A 14,930-nucleotide genomic window follows, 5' to 3' on the forward strand; every position below is an offset into this window, starting at 1 on the left:
TAAACGTGTAAGTTAACCTTTCGAGAATCTGACACAAGGGCTACCAAGTCCCTTTCCGTCACAGTTTGCTCGTATAGTTTCTTAACTGAGAAAATAATCAACCCTTTCATTTCTTCTACATAAGTGCATGAGCATACACGTCCTGCCGCTGTATTCCATATGCCTTTTCTTTGCCTATTCTCGTAATTTGTTTAAGTCCTTCTGTAGCCTCTTTACTTCCTCAAAATGTCTGCTCCTCCACCTATCTTCATATTACTAACTCCTCCACAGACTCAGCCACCTCTTTCACAATCTTGGGGTGTACACTATCTGGTCCAGGTGATGTACCTTCAGATCTATCCGTTTCCCAGAACCTTCTCTCCAGCGATGGTAACTTCACACACTTCATGACGCCGATGCCTGGAACTTCCACCATACTGCTGATGTCCTCCACATACTTACTCAGTTCCTCCGCCATTTCGTTGTTCCCTGTTACTACCTCTCCAGCCTCGTTTCCCACCGGTCCAATATTTACTCTCGTCTCTTTTTAACACTTATGTATCTGAAGAAATTTTTGGTATCCTGTTTAATATTGCTAGTTAGCTTACAGTCGTATTCTATCTCTACCTTCTTACTGACCTATTTGGTTGCCTTCTGTTGGTTAATTTCCAATCGTCTAACTTCCCAACTAATTATATGGCCCTCTTTGGCTTTTATGTTTGGTTTGACTTCTTTTATTATTCACGGTTGTGACACCTGGTCTTTATAATACGTCTTCCTCTTTGTAAAGAATACTGTATATTCTCTGCCTTCCTAAATACTTCCAGAAATTCTGCCCATTGCTTCTCTACTGTCATCCCTGCAGCGTTATTTTCCAATCAATCGCATCCAACTCCTCTCCCATGCCTCTTTAATTCCTTTCACTCCACTGTAATACTGATACATTTGACCTTAGCTTTTCCTCTCAAATTTCAGGGTGAATGCATAAGGGCAAAATACTCAGCATATACAGTATCTGAGCCCTTTACAATTGCAATGTAAAGAGGGATATTGAGCTGCTGGTCTAATAGAGGATACGTGGAAATACATCTAGATAGTATGGTTGGAAGGTACGTGGCGTGCTCAACTTCATTGATCTTGGTATTGCTGTCAGGATACATATTGTAGGTACATGAAACTGGGATAATTTAGATTATGAGAACACTCAGTCCTCTTTTATTGTCATTTAGAAATGCAAACATACATTAAGAAATGATACAATGTTTCTCCGGCGTGATATCACAGAAAACAAGACAGACCAAAGACTAACACTGACAAAACCACATGGTTATACCATATAGTTACAGCAGTGCAAAGCAATACCATAATTTGATGACGAACAGTCCAGAGGCACAATAAAAAAATGTCTCAATGTCCCCGAGTCGATCGACTCCCGAGTCTCCGATAGCGGCGGCAAAAGGGAGAAACTCCCTGCCATAAACCTTCAGGCACCGTCAACTTACCGATGCCTTGGAAGCAGCCGACCCTGAGTCCATCTGTCCGAAAACTTCGAGCTTCCGACCAGCCTCTCCGATACAGCCTCGCTAACGCCATCCTCTGACGAGCGTCTTCGATCTCTCCCCGGCCGCCGAAACACGCAAAGCCGAGGATTTCGAGGCCTACAGCGCCAGAGATCCCGGTTACCACACAGCAGCAGCGGTAGCAAACCAGACATTTCAGAAGTTTTCCAGATGTTCCGCTATGCACTCACGTCTGTCTCCATCAAATCAGAAATTGTGCACGGTCCCCTACTTGAGAGATAACAGATATTCATCACCGGTGAGGCCGCGCGCGCTGTTGTCGCGCCGCCATCTTCTTAGCGATAGTGATTTAGTTTATTATCACATGCACTGATATACGGTGAAAAATTGCTTTCCTGGCCATCGATAAAGATTGTTCCGTCACATATATCGATGTATTATGAGGGGAAAGCAGTAGCAGAATGCAGAATAAAGTGTTGCAGTAAAAGCGAAAGTGCAGAGCAGACGGATTATTGTGGCCCTGGTCAATGCGGGCTGGATTATGAGGACAAGATCCATCTGGTCACACAAGGAGACAGTTTAATACTCCTACATCAGTGAGATTTAAGATTTCTTGGAGCTTGGTTGTGTACATGTTTTGTGGTTTTTGTACGTTCTGTCCGCTGGGAGAGGGGAGAAAGAATGTCCGGTGTTGCTGTGGTGATTGATTTTGCTAGCTGCTTTACCGAGGCAGGAAGAACTGTGGATAGAGTACATGCAGGGGAAGCTGGCTTCTGTGCTGCAATGAGCTGTGTCCCCAATTCACTGCAGTTCAATAGAAAATGGGAACACTACAGCAGAGTATAGACCTTACAGCTGACGTATATTAGGGTACACCATCAGTCTAGTCCTTCCCTCCTATACAGCCCATAAACCACCATTACTCTTTCTCTATATGCCCAGTCAGAAACCTCAAATGCTCCTGATGTATCAGCCTCTACCACCACCCGGTCGCTTACCACTCCCTGTGTTAAGCACACAACCTCGACATCTTCCCTAAACTGTCATTCACTCGTGTTGAAAAGCTCTGCTCTGGTAGTAGAATTGCCTCCCTGGGTGAAAGATGTCGTAAGCTATCCATTCCGTATATGCCTCTTATCAACTTGTGTACTTCTATCAAATCTCTTTGCGTCCTCCTTCGCTCCAAATGGAAAAGCCTGAGATCACTCAAAACCTTCGTCATCAGAAATGTTTTCTAATCAAGCAGCATCAGGTCAATCTCCTCTACTCCGGCTGTAAATTTTCCACACCCTTGCTATAATCAGACAACCTGAAATGAACAGTATACACCAGGTGTGGCCAAACATTGCCTCACGACTCTTCAACTAAATTCCCCCAACTAACGAAGGTGATCACAACATATGCCTTATTAAAAAGCTCGCCAAAACGCGGGGCAAATTTGAGGGATTTATGGATCTTGCACCTAATGATCCCTCTGCTCCTCTGCACTGCTAGGAATCCTCCTATTACCTTAGCACTCTGACTTCGTTTGACCTTCCAAAGTGTTTCGCGCTTCACACTTCTCCAAAATGAAGTCCATCTGCTACATCTCAGTTCAGCCTTGCATCCTGTCTATGTCCTGCTGTAACCTACGGCAACTTTCTACACTATCCCCAACGCCTACAACTTTCGTGACATCTGCAGACTTACTAAGCCACCCTCCCACTTCAGAATCAGAATCAGTATTACGTTTACTATCGCCGGCATGTGTAATGAAATTTGTTAACTTAGCCGCAGTTCAATGCAATACATATTATAGAAGAATAAGAAGAAAAAATAATAAATAAGTAAATCAATTACAGTACAGTATACGTATACTAAATGAATTAAAAATCGTGCCAAACGAGAAATAATATATACTTAAAAACTGAGGTTGTTCACGGTTTAAATGTCCATTTAGGAATCGGATGGCAAGCACGCCGTTTTCTCACTGTTACCATCAGGTAGGAGGTACAGGCGCCTGGAGGCACGCACTCAGCGATTCAGAAATATCTTCTTCCCATTCATTGATAACAATAAAAAAGCAGGGGGTGGTACAGATCCCTGCGGAACACCGCTGATCACCTATCCCAGACAGAAAACTCTCCATCAGCTACCAGTCTCCACTTTGTGTGACACGAAAATTCCGAGTCCAAGTTGCCAAGTTTCCATGGATCCTAGAACTAAGAATTTTCTTAAACAGGAGGAAATTTGCAGTCTTGTTGGCCCGAATCGTCGATTGTTTACACTTTTGCATAGATTGTTCCTGACGTACTGTGTTCTTTCAGCATTTTGCGTGTTTTTCTAATGATTTTCTTGGTGACCATTCCATGGAGAATTCTGTCCATATCCATCACATCCACCGCTCTACCTTTATCATTTTTGTCATAATAATTTGATGAAGGTGTTTGCAGTTTCGGGACAAGCTGTGACGTGACTGGATAGGATGCATATACAATGCAGTATATTAGGTCACAGTTGGAGTAATGTGTGCATTTCTTGCGGAAGGTTTGGAAAGAGTGCAGAAGCGGTTTACAATAATGCTGCCTGGATTAGACGGTGAGTTCTATCAGGGGAAATTGGACAAACCCGGGCAACAACAGGCAAAACTCTGGGGGATCGCTGTCCACACAGATCATTTCACCATAGAGCATGCCGCAGGAACTCGTCAGGTCAGGCAGCATGAAGGAGGGAAAGAAACATCGACGTTCCATACTGAGAACATTTGCCCCGGATCCTTCCAGAGTTGTGTATCTGTTACTCAAGATTTCCACCATTTGCACAGTGGCTTGTGCCTGGACAAACCCGGCTTGTTTTGTCGGTATTCAGTAAACTGACGTAACACAAAATAAAATTTTACAGTATAAAACTAAGACAGGCATAGATACATAGAATATTGTTTCACCGGGATAGATGTGCTGAATGCTAGAGGGCATGCATTTAGGTTGGGGGGGGGGGGTATTAAATACGATGCACGAGGAAAATATTTTTACACAAAAAGTAGTTGTTGCCCAGTACAGGCTTCCATAGGTAACTAGACACGTCAGCTGGATTTAAAGGGCTGTTTGAGAAGCACATGAATGCTCAGGGAATAAGGGTTATCGATCACGTACTGACAGGGGTGATATAGTTTAATTCGATATTGTAATCGATGCTGACATTATGTACTGCAGGGCGTATTTCTGTGCTGAGTAAGGTAGACCAACTCGCGGCACAGTTAGAAATTGGTCGGTTTGACTTTGTGGGCGTCACTGAGTCGTGGCTGAAAGATGACCAAGGTTGGGATCTTAACATCAAAGGATATACTTTGTAGCGAAAGGACAGACAGGAAGCCATAGGCGGTGGTGTGGCTCCATTGGTAAGAGATGGAATTACATCTTTAGAAAGTGGTGGCAGAGGGCAGTTAGTCCTGACGAAGGATCTCGGCCCGAAACGTCGACTGTACCTCTTCCTAGAGATGCTGCCTGGCCTGCTGCATTCACCAGCAACTTTGATGTGTGTTGCATTTATCACATTGTTGGCAAGAAGGGCTATTTTATTGAAATGGAAAGATACCTCTGTCCCCACATTAATTCAATGGTTTTCTCAAGTAATGTTGTGTCTTAGCTTGGAAAAAATTAGAAGTAGAACTTTTGATCCTCGATTCGATTTTGAGAGAAGATGACTCCTTTGCAAATTATTATCATTTAATTTGAATTAATTTGTATGGTTTCCTTCCAATCTTATTTTATATAAATGTGAATTGGCTGTTGATGATTTTTCTTCTTTATACATATAAATGATTGTAAGACGTATTGCACCGAAAGTTGGTTCCTAAATTCTTTTCCTTTTTTTTTTCTTTTTCTTTCTCTTGTAGTTATTGTTTTTTTTTCTAGTAGTTGAGGTTCTGTTTTCCTTATGTAAACAACAGGAATTCTGCAGATGCTGTAAATTCAAGCAACACACATCAAAGTTGCTGGTGAACGCAGCAGGCCAGGCAGCATCTGTAGGAAGAGGTGCAGTCGACGTTTCAGGCCGAGACCCTTCGTCAGGACTAACTGAAGGAAGAGTGAGTAAGGGATTTGAAAGTTGGAGGGGGAGAGGGAGATCTGAAATGATAGGAGAAGACAGGAGGGGGAGGGATGGAGCCAAGAGCTGGACAGGTGATTGGCAAAGGGGATACGAGAGGATCATGGGACAGGAGGTCCGGGAAGAAAGACAGTGGGGGGGACCCAGAGGATGGGCAAGGCGTATATTCAGAGGGACAGAGGGAGAAAAAGGAGAGTGAGAGAAAGAATGTGTGTATAAAAATAAGTAACAGATGGGGTACGAGGGGGAGGTGGGGCATTAGCGGAAGTTAGAGAAGTCGATGTTCATGCCATCAGGCTGGAGGCTACCCAAACGGAATATAAGGTGTTGTTCCTCCAACCTGAGTGTGGCTTCATCTTTACAGTAGAGGAGGCCGTGGATAGACATGTCAGAATGGGAATGGGATGTGGAATTAAAATGTGTGGCCACTGGGAGATCCTGCTTTCATCTCCCCCTCTTACCCCATCTGTTACTTACCATCTGTTACAGATACATGGATGGGAGGTGTATGGAGAGATATGGTCCGTGTGCAGGTCAGTGGGACTAGGCAGAAAATGGTTCGGCACAGCCAAGAAGGGCCAAAAGGCCTGTTTCTGTGCTGTAGTTTCTATGGTTTCTATGGTAGAAGGTGCCGAGGAAGCAATGTGATTGCAGCAGGACTTAGACATGGTAGAAGAATGGGCGGAACAGTGGCAGAAGGAATACAGTGTTGGGAAATGTATAATAATCGTTTTGGGTAAAATGAACAATAGTGTGGGATATTGTCTAAATGGGAAGAAGGATCAAAGAGCAGAGCTGCAGAGGATCTTGGGAGTCCTCGTGAAAGCCAGAACGTTAACTTACAGGTTGCGCCCGTGGTAAAGAAGGCAAATGCAATGTTGGCATTAATTTCAAGTGGAACAGAATATAAAAGCAAGGAGATAATGCTGAACCTTTATTAGACACTTGTCAGGCCACAGTTAGACTATTGTCAAAAATTTGGGCCCCATATCTCAGAAGAGTGTGTCATCATTGGAAAGAGTCCAGAAGAGGTTCACGAGGATGATTCTGAAAATGAAGGGGTTAACATACGCGGAGCATTTGGAACTTTGGGCCTGTAGTTAGGGGAATTTGGAAGAATGAGTGGGGATCTCATTGAAACCTACGGAATATTGAAAGGAGTCGATAGGATGGAGGTGGAGAGGATGTTTCCTATATTGGTTGTATCCAGAACAAGAGGACACGCATTCAGAATTGAGGGGCGACTCTTTAGTACAGAGGTAGGGAGGATTTTTTTTAGCCAGAGAGTGCGAAATGCTCAAGTTAGTGGCAAATTGTACCAGAAACAGCGAGTGACAGAACATCAGGAAACCCTAATGAGGTGGGGACCAGCGATTGGATCACAAACCAGGTAACCCGAATCAGACGAACATGAGCTGGATCACAGACTAGCAGAAGGTAAATAGGTCGCAATGAGACTGATTCTTCACTGGGACTGAAGAGGACTGTTACAATTTGCACACAAACAATGCCTAATTTTCACCATTGTCTGGGAGTAACTACTGCAAGTACCAGCTTCAATAACCCTAGTCTGTGTTTGCAGACGAAGGTCTCTCTGCGACCCTCGGGACAACCGCCATTTCCATGAGGAAGCTCTGCTGTTCCACAATACACAAACCTTGGCCAAACTAACGGTTTGCTTGTTGAGCCATCAAGTCCTTCCCCAATTGTCACTTGGGAGACAAGTTCTGTTGGAGATGAAGCAAAAGTTTCTCAATGCGAGACCACGGTGGCTCAATAGAACGTCCTTTCTCCCTGGAAGGGTCGAAAAGGTGAGCTGTGTCTACAATGCAGCCTGATACCCAGCACAGGACCCAGGCTGGAAGGGGCTTCACTGAGAGATTGTCATACCATTGGAGAAGCAGTACTGGATCGTATTGCAAAATGGGAGGAGAGTTGCGGAATGAGATTCGTACTGTCGGAGGACACAGACTGTTTGAGACAAAGGCTGATAAAAGTAATGTGCAAAAGAAGACAGACCCTGATAATAAAATTAGCAGTGAGAACATGGGTTGCAGTATCTTTAAAAGAGAGACTTAACGGTTGTATAATTAGTTGAGGCTAGTGATAAAAAAGTTGTCCGCGCTCGTTCAGGTTAGAGGGTAAAATCCGTTCCTGAACCTGGACACAGGACTACTCTGTGTCCTGTCTGAAAGCAGCAGGGAGAACAGAACATTACATGGATCGTTGGTGTCTTTGATGATAGATTCTGTGGTGTCAGGTCTCTCAATGGGAGAGCATATTGGAGATAGTGATCACAATTCTCTCTCCTTTACCATAGCATTGGAGAGGGATAGGAGCAGATAAGTTAGGGAAACGTTTAATTGGAATAAGGAGAAATATGAGGCTATCAGGCAGGAACTTGGAAGCATACGGAAGAAATGTGGCAAATGTACAGGGGATATTTGCGTGGCGTTCTGCATAGGTACGTTCCAGTGAGACAGAGAAAGGAGTGTAGGGTACAGGAACCGTGGTGTACAAAGGCTGTTTTGAATTTAGTCAAGAAGAAAAGAAGAGCTTACAAAAGGATAAAGAAAAACTAGGGAATGATAGAGAGCTAGAAGATAAGGCTAGCAGGAAGGAGCTTAAGTATGAAATTAGGAGAGACAGAAGGGGCCATGGGAAGGCCTTGGTGGACAGGATTAAGGAAAACCCCAAGGCATTCTACAAGTATGTGAAGAACAAGAGGATAAGATGTGAGAAAATAGGAACAATCAAGTGTGCCAGTGGAAAAGTGTGTCTGGAACAGGAGAAGATGGCAGAGGTCCTATTCTTCTAATGAATTCTTCTAAAGAATTCTAATGAACTCTTCGCTTCAGTATTCACTGTAGAAAAACATTGGTGATTGCAGGGATGACTTGAATCAGAATGAAACTCTTGAGCATGTAGATATGAAAGAAGAGGATGTGCTGGAACTTTTGGAAAGCATCAAGTTGGATAATTCACCGGGAAAGCACGGGATCTAACCCAGGCTACTGTGGGAAGCGAGGGAAGAGATTGCTGAGCCTCTGTCAATGATCTTTGCATCATCAATAGGGATGGGAGGGCTTCCGGAGCATTGGAGGATTGTGTATATTGTTCCCGTATTGAAGAAAGGGAGTAGGGATGGTGCAGGAAATTATAGACCAGTGAGTCTTACTTCAGTGGTTGGTAAGTTGATAGAGAAAGTCCTGAGAGGCAGGATTTACGAACATTTGGAGAGGCATAATATGATTAGGAAAAGTGAGCGTGGCTTTATCAAAGGCAGGTCGTGCCTTGCCAGCCTGATTGAATTTTTTGAGAATGTGACTAAACACATTGATGAAAGTAGAACCATAGATGTAGTATATATGGATTTTAGCAAGGTATTTGATAAGGTACCACATGCAAGGCTTTTTGAGATAGTTAGGAAGCATGGGAACCAAAGGGACATTGCTTTTTGGATCTAGCACTGGCTTGCCCACAGAAGGCAAAGAGTGGCTGTGAACGGATCATATTCTGCATAGAGGCCGGTGACCAGTGGTGTGCCTTAGGGACCTGTTCTGGGACCCCTACTCTTTGTTATTTTTATAAATTACCTGGACGAGGAAGGGGAGGGATGGGTTAGTAAATTATTTGCTGATGACACAAAGGTTGGGGTGTTGCAAAGAGTGTGGATGGCTGTCAGAGGTTGTACTGGGACGTTGATAAAATGGAAAATGTGTTGAGAAGTGGCAGCTGGAGTTCAACTCAGTTAAGTGTAAGGTAGTTCATTTTCGTAGGTCGAATATAATGGCAGAATATATAATTAATAGCATGACTCTTGGCAGTGTGGAGGATCAGAGGGATCTTGGGATCCGAGTCCACAGGACAAACAAAGCTGCTAAGCAGGTTGACTCTGTGGTTAAGAAGGCCAATACGGTGCATTGGACTTCATTAATCTTGGGATTGAGTTTAGGAGCCGAGAAGTAATGTTGCAGGTATATAGGACCTGGTCAGACTTCACTTGCAGTGCCATGCTCAATTCTGGTCGCCTCACTACAGAAAGGACGCGGAAACCATAGAGAGGGTGCAGAGGAAATTTGCAGGTAATCTGCATGGATTGGGAATCATGCCTTATGAGAATAGGTTGAGTGAACTCGGCATTCCAAAGTGCAATATCTCACACTTGTCTGTATTAAACTCCATCTGTCAGTTTTCAGCCCATTTTTCCAGCTGGTCCAAGTCCCTCTGCAGGCTCTGAAAACCTTCCTCACTGTCTACTACACCTCCAATCTTTGTATCATCAGCAAATTTGCTGATCCAATTTACCACATTATCATCCAGGTCATTGATATAGATGACAAATAACAATGGACCCAGCACTGAGCCCTGTGGCACACCACTAGTCACAGGCCTCCACTCAGAGAAGCAATTCTCTACCACCACTCTTTGGCTTCTTCCATTGAGCCAATGTCTAATCCAATTTACCACCTCTCCATGTATACCGAGCGACTGAATTTTCCTAACTAACCTCCCGTGCGGGACCTTGTCAAAGGCCTTACTGAAATCCATGTAGACAACATCCACTGCTTTCTCTTCGTCCACTTTCCTGGTAACCTCATCTAAAAACTCTAATAGATTGGTTAAGCATGACCTACCCCGCACACCGCCATGTTGACTCTCCCTAATAAGTCCCTGTCTATTCAAATACTTGTAGCTCCTATCTGTTAGTACACCTTCCAATAATTTACCGACTACCGACGTCAAATTTACTGGCCTATAATTTCCCGGACTACTTTTAGAGACTTTTTAAATAACGGAACAACATGAGCTATCCTCCAATCCTATGGCACCTCACCCGTAGATACCAACATTTTAAATATATCTGCCAATTTCAACACTAGTCTCCTTCAAGGTCCGAGGGAATACCCTATCATGTCCTGGGGATTTATCTACTCTGACTTGCCTCAAGATAGCAAGCACCTCCTCCTCCTCAATCTGTATAGGTTCCATGAACTCACTACTTGGTTGCTTTACTTCCATTGACTCCATGCCAGTTTCCTTAGTAAATACAGACACAAAAGAACATTTAACATCTCCCCCATTTCTTTTGTTTCCAACATAGCCAACCACGCTGATCTTCAAGAGGATCAGTTTTATCCCTTAATATCGTTTTGCTCTTAATATACCTGTGGAAGCTCTTTGGATTATCCTTCACCTTGACTGCCAAAGCAACCTCATTTCTTCGTTTAGCCCTCCTGATTTCTTTCTTCAGTATTTTTGCACTTTTTATACTCCTCAAGGACCTTATTTGCTCCCTGTTTCCTATACATGTCAAACATCTCTCTCTTCTTCTTTATCAGAGTTGCAATATCCCTTGAGAATCAAGGATCCTTATTCTTATTCACTTTGCCTTTAATCCTGACAGGAACATACAAACTCTGCACTCTCAAAATTTCTCCTTTGAAGGCGTCTCACTTGCCAATCATATCCTTGCCAGAGAACAACCTGTCCCAATCCACGCTTTTTAGATCCTTTCTCATTTCTTCAAATTTGGCCTTTTTCCAGTTTGGAACCTCTTTTCCAGTTTAGAACTGAAATAGAATTCATGATTTTGTGGCAAATTTTGCGGATGATACCAAGATCGGTGGATGGGTAGGTAGTGCTGAGGAAGCAATGTGATTGTAGCAAGAATTAGACAAGTTAGAAGAACGGGAATATGTGGAAGATGGAATACAGTGTTGGGAAATGTATGATAATGCTTTTGGTAAAATGAACAATAGTGCGAACTATTATCTAAATGTTGAGAATGATCAAACATCAGATGTTTAGAGGGACTTAGGAGCGAAGAGATTAATAAATAAGGAGCACTTGGCAGTTTTGGGCCTATACTCACTGGAATTTGAAGTATACGGGGGGTAGCGGAAAGGGTGGATTTTCACTGTAGCCTAGCGAATTTTAAAAGGACTCGATATGCTGGAGGTGGAGAGGATGTTTTCTATGGTAGGAGTATCTACCATTAGTGTGCATAGCCTCAAATTTTAGGGGCGGCATTTTACAGCAGAGGTAAAGAAGAATTTTTTAGCCAGAGTGTAGTGAATTTGTGGAAGTTTCTGCCACAGATTGTGGTGTAGGTTAAGTTTGTGGGTATATTTAAGGTGGAAGCTGATAGTTTCCTAATCGGTCAGGGCATCAATGGATATGGCGAGAAGGCAGGTGTAAGGGGTTGAGTGGGATCTGAGATCAGCCATGATGAACTGGAGGAGCCGCCTCGATGGTCTGAATGGCCTAATTCTGCTCATGTGTCATGGTCTAACTCAGGTCCTATGGTATAAGTGGGCTGTATCCGCCACCTACTGTAGTCCTTCTGTACCTGCTCATTCGTTATTCTATACCAGGCTGCGGTGCAACCAGGCAGGATATGCTCCAAGGTGCATCTATAGAAATTTATCAGAGTTTTTGGTGATGTGCCGTATCTACGCAAAGTTCTGAGAAACTACAGCCTCTGCTGTGCCTTGCTTTAGATGACACTTATGTGCCTGTTCGAAGAACGATCCTCGGATATGTTAACTCCATAGGATTTAACGTTATCGACCCTTTCCACCTCAGTTCTCCTAATGAGCCTAGGTTCATGGATGGAGGACTGGTTAACCAATAAAACGTGTTGTGCGGAGTGCGGTAGGGGTCAGCAATGGGCCCGCAAAAGTTTGCACTACACACCAACTACTTGGAAGAGGGTTGGGGAATTCCATATCTACGATTGATGATCACATGATATTGAGGGGGGGAAGTAAGTTGTGCAGAGGATGCGGAGTGTTTACAGAGATATAACGATAGTTTACGAGAGAGGGCAAGGGTCTACTTGGAGTACTCAGTTGGTAAATGTGAGATCAGCCACTTTGGAAGGAAACGAAGATCCGATTGTTCTTTAACTGATGAGAGATTACATCATGCTCTTTTGCAGAGGACCAGGGATACCTTCACAAGAATAAGTTATTATGCAGGTGCAGCATGTTATGACGAAGTTAAGTGGAATGTTTACCTTCGTTGCTGGAGAAATTGGATTTGAACAAGGACGAACAAGGAGATTATGCTGCATCTGTACAGAGTACCGGTGAGCACACATCTGGAGTACTGCCAACAGTTCTGGTCTCTTTATTGAAGAACAATATATTGGATCCGCAAGTGGTACAGGGGAGGTTTATTATGTTGATACCGGAGATATGTGGGTTAATCTATAAGGCGAAATTTAATCATTTGGGGATAATGAGAATAGATCTGTTGGAAACATAAAATTATGAAAATTAAGATAAAGGCAAGAAATTTAATACAAAGATAAATGAGACAAGAACTAAGGGAGAATTATGATTCTGGGTAATAGATTTAAGAGAGAGATGCGGAGAAACTCATTTTCCAAAGATTAGTGTATCTGGAATTCACTACCCAGGATAGCACTAGGTGTCCCCTCATTAAATATATTTAAGACAAAGTTGGATAACTATTTGCATAGCAGGGGAATTAGCCGTAATTCTGAAAAGGCTAGTAGCTGGAGCTGAGTCCACGGACAAATCAGCGAGGATCTTGTTGAAAGGCAGGGCAGGCTTGACAGGCCAAATGACCTACTCGTGCTCCTAGTTCGTATGTTCTTATGGAGGGTAGAAAATGTTGTACGTTACTAAAGAAGAGCTACAAGGACAAGCTAGGGAAATACAGCCATGGGGCCGGAACGTCAGTGATTCAAGAGAAAGAATATAAGACCATAAGATATGTGAGCAGAAAGGAGGTCATTCCGTATATCGTGTGTGTTCTGGCATTCCATCATGGCTTATTTATTATCCATCTCAACTCTGTTTTCGTGCTTTCTTCCGGTATTCCTTGGCATGCTGAATTTTAAAGAACATACCTCCATCCGCTTTTAATACTGTATATCCAATCCCCTTGCCTCCACAACCGTCGGTGGAATTTAATTCCACAGATTCACCACCATCTTGCCGAAGAAATCCCTTCACACCTCTGTTCGAGAGGAATGGCCTTACATTCTGAAGCAGTTCCCTAGGGCTCTAGACTTCCCTACTGTAGGAAATATCCTCTCCAGGTATGTTCTTTCTAGGCCTTTCAATAATCTATAGGTTTCAATGGGATAACGCCTCATTCTTCTAAATCCATCGAGTGCAGGCAGAGAGCTGTCAAACGCTCCTCATTTGTAAACCCTTTCATTCTAGGAATTTCTTAGAAAAGGGCCCAGGACTACTGGCAGCACTGCTAGTATGGTCTTGCCAATGCCTTATAAAGCCCCAGCATCACATTCTTGCTGTTGTATTTGAGTCCTCTCGAAATAAATACTAAACCTCGAAATAATATCTGTATAAAGCAGATAAGCTTAGAGCTCCGTTCGGCACTTGGAGCTGTGATGTTGTGGCCATTACAGAGACTTGGATGGTGCAGGGGCAGGAATGGCTACTTCAAGTGCCAGACTTTAGATGTTTCAGAAAGGACAGGGATGGAGGCCAAAGAGGAGGGAGCGCAAAAACTGATGATCGGAGATAGTGTCACGGCTGCAGAAAATGATAAAGTCCATAAGACAATAAGGTCATAAGACAAAGGAGCAGAAGTCGGCCATTCGGCCCATCGAGTCTGTCCCGCCATTTTATCATGAGTTGATCGATTCTCCCAATTAGTCCCACTCCCCCGCCTTCTCACCATAACCTTTGATGCCCTGGCTACTCAGATACCTATCAATCTCTGCCTGCAATACACCCAATGACTTGGCCTCCACTGCTGCCCGTGGCAACAAGTTCCATAGATTCACCATCCTCTGACTAAAAAAATTTCTTCGCATTTCTGTTCTGAATGGGCGCCCTTCAGTCCCTAAGTCATGCCCTCTCGTACTAGACTCCCCCATCATGGGAAACAACTTTGCCACATCCACTCCGTCCATGCCTTTCAACATTCGAAATGTTTCTATGAGGTCTCCCCTCATTCTTCTCAACTCGAAGGAATACAGTCCAAGAGCGGACAAACGTTGCTCATATGTTAACCCTCTCATTCCCGGAATCATTCTAGTGAATCTTCTCTGTACCCTCTCCAACGTCAGCACATCCTTTCTTAAATAAGGAGACCAAACCTGCCCACAGCACTCAGTGAGGTCTCACCAGCGCCTTATAGAGCCTCAACATTACATCCCTGCTCCTATACTCTATTCCTCTAGAAATGAATGCCAACATTGCATTCGCCTTCTTCACCACCGACTCAACCCGGAGGTTAACTTTAAGGGTATGCTGTATGAGGACTCCCAAGTCCCGTTACATCTCAGAACTTTGAATTCATTCCCCATTTAAATAATAGCCTGCCCGTTTATTTTTTTCT

The sequence above is a fragment of the Mobula birostris genome, chromosome 3, assembly GCF_030028105.1.
Source record: "Mobula birostris isolate sMobBir1 chromosome 3, sMobBir1.hap1, whole genome shotgun sequence".
Lineage (NCBI taxonomy): Eukaryota > Metazoa > Chordata > Chondrichthyes > Myliobatiformes > Myliobatidae > Mobula > Mobula birostris.